General features: G+C 51.7%; 2 non-coding genes across 2 annotated transcripts in view; both read right to left on the bottom strand.

The window, feature by feature from the left end:
* Positions 1-29, bottom strand: part of LOC126326687 (5.8S ribosomal RNA) — a 155-nt gene extending 126 nt beyond the window's left edge. Inside the window, exon 1 of the ribosomal RNA XR_007560842.1 lies at positions 1-29. This exon is cut by the window's left edge and continues 126 nt beyond it. This is a non-coding gene — a ribosomal RNA (5.8S ribosomal RNA).
* Positions 30-400: 371 nt separating this feature from the next.
* Positions 401-2293, bottom strand: LOC126326689 (small subunit ribosomal RNA). The gene has a single exon (XR_007560844.1). It is a non-coding gene; the product is annotated as a small subunit ribosomal RNA (ribosomal RNA).
* Positions 2294-7500: the final 5207 nt, after the last annotated feature.

Here is a 7500-nt window from a genome sequence, read left to right on the forward strand (position 1 = left end):
ACGAGCCGAGTGATCCACCGTCCTGGGTGATCTTTTCCTTTTCAGTCTCCCACTGTCTCTTTCAAGACAGTAGCATTTGCGGGACTGAGGCGTCTGACGGCCCCTGTTCCACTATTTTTTTTGTGTCCAACGGCCTCACAGCCGATGGGCGTCGTACGGCTCCACACCGGAGCGGACAGGCACTCGGGCGAACGTCATTCAAAACCGGCGCCAGGCGCCAGGTACCGCAGGCCAGCCGCTCCAGAGCTTCAGCGCTCGTACCACACAACAACAACAACAACAACACTTCCGCTAGTTTTGAGAGGCACGCGTGGTTCCGCACGCGGCGCACGGCCACTGCCGTACAGGTAGCGTGTTGCGCGACACGACACGCACATCGAAAGACATGCAGTCTAGTCGGTAATGATCCTTCCGCAGGTTCACCTACGGAAACCTTGTTACGACTTTTACTTCCTCTAAATGATCAAGTTTGGTCATCTTTCCGGTAGCATCGGCAACGACAGAGTCGATGCCGCGTACCAGTCCGAAGACCTCACTAAATCATTCAATCGGTAGTAGCGACGGGCGGTGTGTACAAAGGGCAGGGACGTAATCAACGCGAGCTTATGACTCGCGCTTACTGGGAATTCCTCGTTCATGGGGAACAATTGCAAGCCCCAATCCCTAGCACGAAGGAGGTTCAGCGGGTTACCCCGACCTTTCGGCCTAGGAAGACACGCTGATTCCTTCAGTGTAGCGCGCGTGCGGCCCAGAACATCTAAGGGCATCACAGACCTGTTATTGCTCAATCTCGTGCGGCTAGAAGCCGCCTGTCCCTCTAAGAAGAAAAGTAATCGCTGACAGCACGAAGGATGTCACGCGACTAGTTAGCAGGCTAGAGTCTCGTTCGTTATCGGAATTAACCAGACAAATCGCTCCACCAACTAAGAACGGCCATGCACCACCACCCACCGAATCAAGAAAGAGCTATCAATCTGTCAATCCTTCCGGTGTCCGGGCCTGGTGAGGTTTCCCGTGTTGAGTCAAATTAAGCCGCAGGCTCCACTCCTGGTGGTGCCCTTCCGTCAATTCCTTTAAGTTTCAGCTTTGCAACCATACTTCCCCCGGAACCCAAAAGCTTTGGTTTCCCGGAGGCTGCCCGCCGAGTCATCGGAGGAACTGCGGCGGATCGCTGGCTGGCATCGTTTATGGTTAGAACTAGGGCGGTATCTGATCGCCTTCGAACCTCTAACTTTCGTTCTTGATTAATGAAAACATACTTGGCAAATGCTTTCGCTTCTGTTCGTCTTGCGACGATCCAAGAATTTCACCTCTAACGTCGCAATACGAATGCCCCCGCCTGTCCCTATTAATCATTACCTCGGGTTCCGAAAACCAACAAAATAGAACCGAGGTCCTATTCCATTATTCCATGCACACAGTATTCAGGCGGGCTTGCCTGCTTTAAGCACTCTAATTTGTTCAAAGTAAACGTGCCGGCCCACCGAGACACTCAACAAAGAGCACCCTGGTAGGATTTAAACGGGGTCCGCCTCGGGACGCGAAAGCACCCCTTCGGCTCGCCCCACCGGCAGGACGTCCCACGATACATGCCAGTTAAACACCGACGGGCGGTGAACCAACAGCGTGGGACACAAATCCAACTACGAGCTTTTTAACCGCAACAACTTTAATATACGCTATTGGAGCTGGAATTACCGCGGCTGCTGGCACCAGACTTGCCCTCCAATAGATACTCGTTAAAGGATTTAAAGTGTACTCATTCCGATTACGGGGCCTCGGATGAGTCCCGTATCGTTATTTTTCGTCACTACCTCCCCGTGCCGGGAGTGGGTAATTTGCGCGCCTGCTGCCTTCCTTGGATGTGGTAGCCGTTTCTCAGGCTCCCTCTCCGGAATCGAACCCTGATTCCCCGTTACCCGTTACAACCATGGTAGGCGCAGAACCTACCATCGACAGTTGATAAGGCAGACATTTGAAAGATGCGTCGCCGGTACGAGGACCGTGCGATCAGCCCAAAGTTATTCAGAGTCACCAAGGCAAACGGACCAGACAAGCCAATCCGATTGGTTTTGATCTAATAAAAGCGTCCCTTCCATCTCTGGTCGGGACTCTGTTTGCATGTATTAGCTCTAGAATTACCACAGTTATCCAAGTAACGTGGGTACGATCTAAGGAACCATAACTGATTTAATGAGCCATTCGCGGTTTCACCTTAATGCGGCTTGTACTGAGACATGCATGGCTTAATCTTTGAGACAAGCATATGACTACTGGCAGGATCAACCAGGGAGCTGCGTCAACTAGAGCTGAGCAGCCGGCCGCCCGGGAGTGTGTCCCGGGGGCCCGCGCGAACACGCAAGCGTCCGCTCAATTATTCTGCAAACAGGAGGAGGCCGAGCTCCCCTGCACGATACACCTCGAAACCCTCTCAGGTCCCGGCGGCGCGCAGCGCCGTCCTAGGTACTTGGTCGGTTTCGAGAGAGGCGCAATCGCCCGGAGTTAGGCGAGTAGACGGTTTTAGTGAGAACACCCTTGCTCCCAACTGAGCTTGCCGCTGCCGACAGAGGCCCGGGAGCGTGCTGTCGTGGCAATTGCCGGCGGGAGACAACACGCGCCACCTATGGTGACCGGCAGCTCCAACGCCAGCGCCACACAAGGGCAAAGCCCCACTTGGGTGCAGAAGCGAACTCTCCCAGCACAGCGCACGCGCCAACACGTCCGCACAACTGCGATACAAACCACCTGCGAGAACCGCTGGGGCGACCGAGCAGCAGACGGCGTCGCGGCGCCGAGTGCCAGGCGGCGGCGCATCCTCAACGCACACAGTCCTCAATCAGACCAGCACACTGCAGATGTCCACCGCGCTTCGCACCGGCTCGGCTGAACCAACTTTGGCCGCCAGGCGCCGCGTGCAGGGTGCGCCGCAGCGTAGCTGCGCCGCCTGCCGGGCCCGTCGGCTGGCGCTCCTGCCACTCGGCGCCCCCCACCAGCCGCCTGTTGCGCGTGCGCCCACGCAGCGCGCGGCCAACACGCCGGGCGGCCCCCCTTCACCGGCCGGGAACAGTCCCACCAAGCCACCGCCGCGTATCGCTTCATACCCACATGGGCCTAGTCACGTGTGTGGATGTGGCGGGTACCGCTGAAACAACCGGTTAATAGCTGTACCGATCGTCGCCATCACAGATTCACCTCCAGCGTGAACAACCGCTCAACAACGGATTTCCAGTTCATTTGCGTATCTTGGGCAGTAAACGTAGATGTCCACCTACATTTGCGAATTCAACAATTCTTGCATGCCAGGATGTCATGTGTCACGACACGCTACATCAGACCACATACACACTGCGACATGTGCAGAAGAGAAACACGTGGAAGGTGGCCCGCGCACGTATGCGATGTCCCTTCCGCGATCCACTGTCAACCGGCATCTGCGGCATGTCCCAGATATGGAACGCGGTCCACCAGGGTAGCACTTTGTGTGAGGCAATACGACAAAGTCGGAATACACGCGTCACTACATCAGACGCTCACGCTGACCTGACCTGACCTGACTCACCGCACCACCACCCCCAGCGACCCAGGGTGACATACAATGCGTTCGTACGTTCCTCCCACACGCCTCTACGGCGTACCACAGTGCAACCTAGCTGTTATTGGGAGACGAGACAAGTAGCATCGAGCACATCATATGGAAATTGAGATTCGACACCGTTGGGCACAGCCAGCGTACGGTCACACGTATCACACTACTTCACTCTGTACGTAACGACCGATGATCGGTACAGCGTGTGGGTTACGCGTACGACATCAGCGGACAATGGACACAGACCATACCACGACGTACACTGAGGGCGTCGACATCTGAATGCAACTGAACAGCTGCGAGGCTCATTTAACACTCAAACGCCAGACCGACCAGCTTGAGAGGACAGAGACACAAAGAGGGGGACAGAGGGAGGGGGGGGGGGCGATATAGTCCTATTGCAGTACAATTGACAGTGGATAGCGGGAATATGTGAAAGTAAGCAACACTCGCAAGACATCTACATGAGGATAACAACGACACCAGAGATTCCGAGCAGTGAACTATGTTAGGCAAAGGGACAACGTGGGTTAGGTTAAGGGACAACGTGGGTTAGGTTAAGGGACAACGTGGGTTAGGTTAAGGGACAACGTGGGTTAGGTTAAGGGACAACGTGGGTTAGGTTAAGGGACAACGTGGGTTAGGTTAAGGGACAACGTGGGTTAGGTTAAGGGACAACGTGGGTTAGGTTAAGGGACAACGTGGGTTAGGTTAAGGGACAACGTGGGTTAGGTTAAGGGACAACGTGGGTTAGGTTAAGGGACAACGTGGGTTAGGTTAAGGGACAACGTGGGTTAGGTTAAGGGACAACGTGGGTTAGGTTAAGGGACAACGTGGGTTAGGTTAAGGGACAACGTGGGTTAGGTTAAGGGACAACGTGGGTTAGGTTAAGGGACAACGTGGGTTAGGTTAAGGGGACAACGTGGGTTAGGTTAAGGGACAACGTGGGTTAGGTTAAGGGACAACGTGGGTTAGGTTAAGGGACAACGTGGGTTAGGTTAAGGGACAACGTGGGTTAGGTTAAGGGACAACGTGGGTTAGGTTAAGGGACAACGTGGGTTAGGTTAAGGGACAACGTGGGTTAGGTTAAGGGACAACGTGGGTTAGGTTAAGGGACAAACGTGGGTTAGGTTAAGGGACAACGTGGGTTAGGTTAAGGGACAACGTGGGTTAGGTTAAGGGACAACGTGGGTTAGGTTAAGGGACAACGTGGGTTAGGTTAAGGGACAACGTGGGTTAGGTTAAGGGACAACGTGGGTTAGGTTAAGGGACAACGTGGGTTAGGTTAAGGGACAACGTGGGTTAGGTTAAGGGACAACGTGGGTTAGGTTAAGGGACAACGTGGGTTAGGTTAAGGGACAACGTGGGTTAGGGTTAAGGGACAACGTGGGTTAGGTTAAGGGACAACGTGGGTTAGGTTAAGGGACAACGTGGGTTAGGTTAAGGGACAACGTGGGTTAGGTTAAGGGACAACGTGGGTTAGGTTAAGGGACAACGTGGGTTAGGTTAAGGGACAACGTGGGTTAGGTTAAGGGACAACGTGGGTTAGGTTAAGGGACAACGTGGGTTAGGTTAAGGGACAACGTGGGTTAGGTTAAGGGACAACTTGAGGTTAGGTTAAGGGACAACTTGAGTTAGGTTAAGGGACAACTTGAGTTAGGTTAAGGGACAACTTGAGTTAGGTTAAGGGACAACTTGAGTTAGGTTAAGGGACAACTTGAGTTAGGTTAAGGGACAACTTGAGTTAGGTTAAGGGACAACTTGAGTTAGGTTAAGGGACAACTTGAGTTAGGTTAAGGGACAACTTGAGTTAGGTTAAGGGACAACTTGAGTTAGGTTAAGGGACAACTTGAGTTAGGTTAAGGGACAACTTGAGTTAGGTTAAGGGACAACTTGAGTTAGGTTAAGGGACAACTTGAGTTAGGTTAAGGGACAACTTGAGTTAGGTTAAGGGACAACTTGAGTTAGGTTAAGGGACAACTTGAGTTAGGTTAAGGACAACTTGAGTTAGGTTAAGGGACAACTTGAGTTAGGTTAAGGGACAACTTGAGTTAGGTTAAGGGACAAACTTGAGTTAGGTTAAGGGACAACTTGAGTTAGGTTAAGGGACAACTTGAGTTAGGTTAAGGGATAATGTGGTACAACCACAGTTAGGTAAGGGATAATGTGGTACAACCACAGTTAGGTTAAGGGATAATGTGGTACAACCACAGTTAGGTTAAGGGATAATGTGGTACAACCACAGTTAGGTTAAGGGATAATGTGTACAACCACAGTTAGGTTAAGGGATAATGTGGTACAACCACAGTTAGGTTAAGGGATAATGTGGTACAACCACAGTTAACACAAGGGATAAGTGTGGTACAACCACAGTTAGGTTAAGGGATAATGTGGTACAACCACAGTTAGGTTAAGGGATAATGTGGTACAACCACAGTTAGGTTAAGGGATAATGTGGTACAACCACAGTTAGGTTAAGGGATAATGTGGTACAACCACAGTTAGGTTAAGGGATAATGTGGTACAACCACAGTTAGGTTAAGGGATAATGTGGTACAACCACAGTTAGGTTAAGGGATAATGTGGTACAACCACAGTTAGGTTAAGGGATAATGTGGTACAACCACAGTTAGGTTAAGCGATAATGTGGTACAACCACAGTTAGGTTAAGCGATAATGTGGTACAACCACAGTTAGGTTAAGCGATAATGTGGTACAACCACAGTTAGGTTAAGCGATAATGTGGTACAACCACAGTTAGGTTAAGCGATAATGTGGTACAACCACAGTTAGGTTAAGCGATAATGTGGTACAACCACAGTTAGGTTAAGCGATAATGTGGTACAACCACAGTTAGGTTAAGCGATAATGTGGTACAACCACAGTTAGGTTAAGCGATAATGTGGTACAACCACAGTTAGGTTAAGCGATAATGTGGTACAGCCACAGTTAGGTTAAGCGATAATGTGGTACAGCCACAGTTAGGTTAAGCGATAAAGTTGGTTAAATTTGGTATTGTGTGGGAAGGGTGCAGAGAGAGAGGGGGGGGGGTGGATAGTGGTGGCAGTACGCGGATGCCTGAGTCACCGTCAGATACGTCACGTCGGTTCGATGCTTGTAGCAAGAGGCTGGCGGATGTGTGTCTCTCACTTCTGCAATTTTTCATGTGGTATAACACGAGGGCGGGGGATGATATTTGGTGCCCCTCTGTGTAGGATGTGTGTTGGTGGTGTTGATTTATCTGAGCAATGGTAGTTGTCGGAGGAGTGGGGTATTGTGCTTTTATAGGTGGACCTACTGCTCTGGTTATCATAGTGTCGACGGTGCAATGTGGCAGAGAGGATGCACTCGACATTGTCGCATTCCAGATGTTTACGTATTGTGTGTCTCCGTTGCAGGCCGAGAGTGGTGCATGTTCGAGTGTCTGGCTGACGTGCGATTCACGTTGTGTGCCCAGTCTTACAGCACGTATAGGGACATTCGCATAAATCATCTATATGTGGCCTTGCATCATTTACTAAGCAGTGCCGTGAGACGACCGAACTATTAGGAAAGTACTGATGTACCGCATAATGTTTACCTTCCACCACACGGCGAGTATCGACTCTGCCCAGCGTTGCCACCGCAGGCAGCGGTCACCGTCACCATTGTGCGGCGGAACGGAACATCTATATCCTCAGAGGGGCACTCTTTGCCGCCGGGCGTCAGGTCTCGCGGCCTGCCGGCCAGCGGCCACGACGAACTTACCGCATGTATAGGGACAGCGGGAATTTGGCATACTTGATATAACTCTTCATGAGACGCAAGATATAGGGGTGGATTGCAACTTACGACTGCGAGAAAAGTCCGCCGTTCATCCGCCGGAGTTGCGATTTCGGCGGGGCACGTACGGTCGCGGGTGGAGCACTTGGTGC

The sequence above is a fragment of the Schistocerca gregaria genome, unplaced genomic scaffold, assembly GCF_023897955.1.
Source record: "Schistocerca gregaria isolate iqSchGreg1 unplaced genomic scaffold, iqSchGreg1.2 ptg001001l, whole genome shotgun sequence".
Taxonomy (NCBI): Eukaryota; Metazoa; Arthropoda; class Insecta; order Orthoptera; family Acrididae; genus Schistocerca; species Schistocerca gregaria.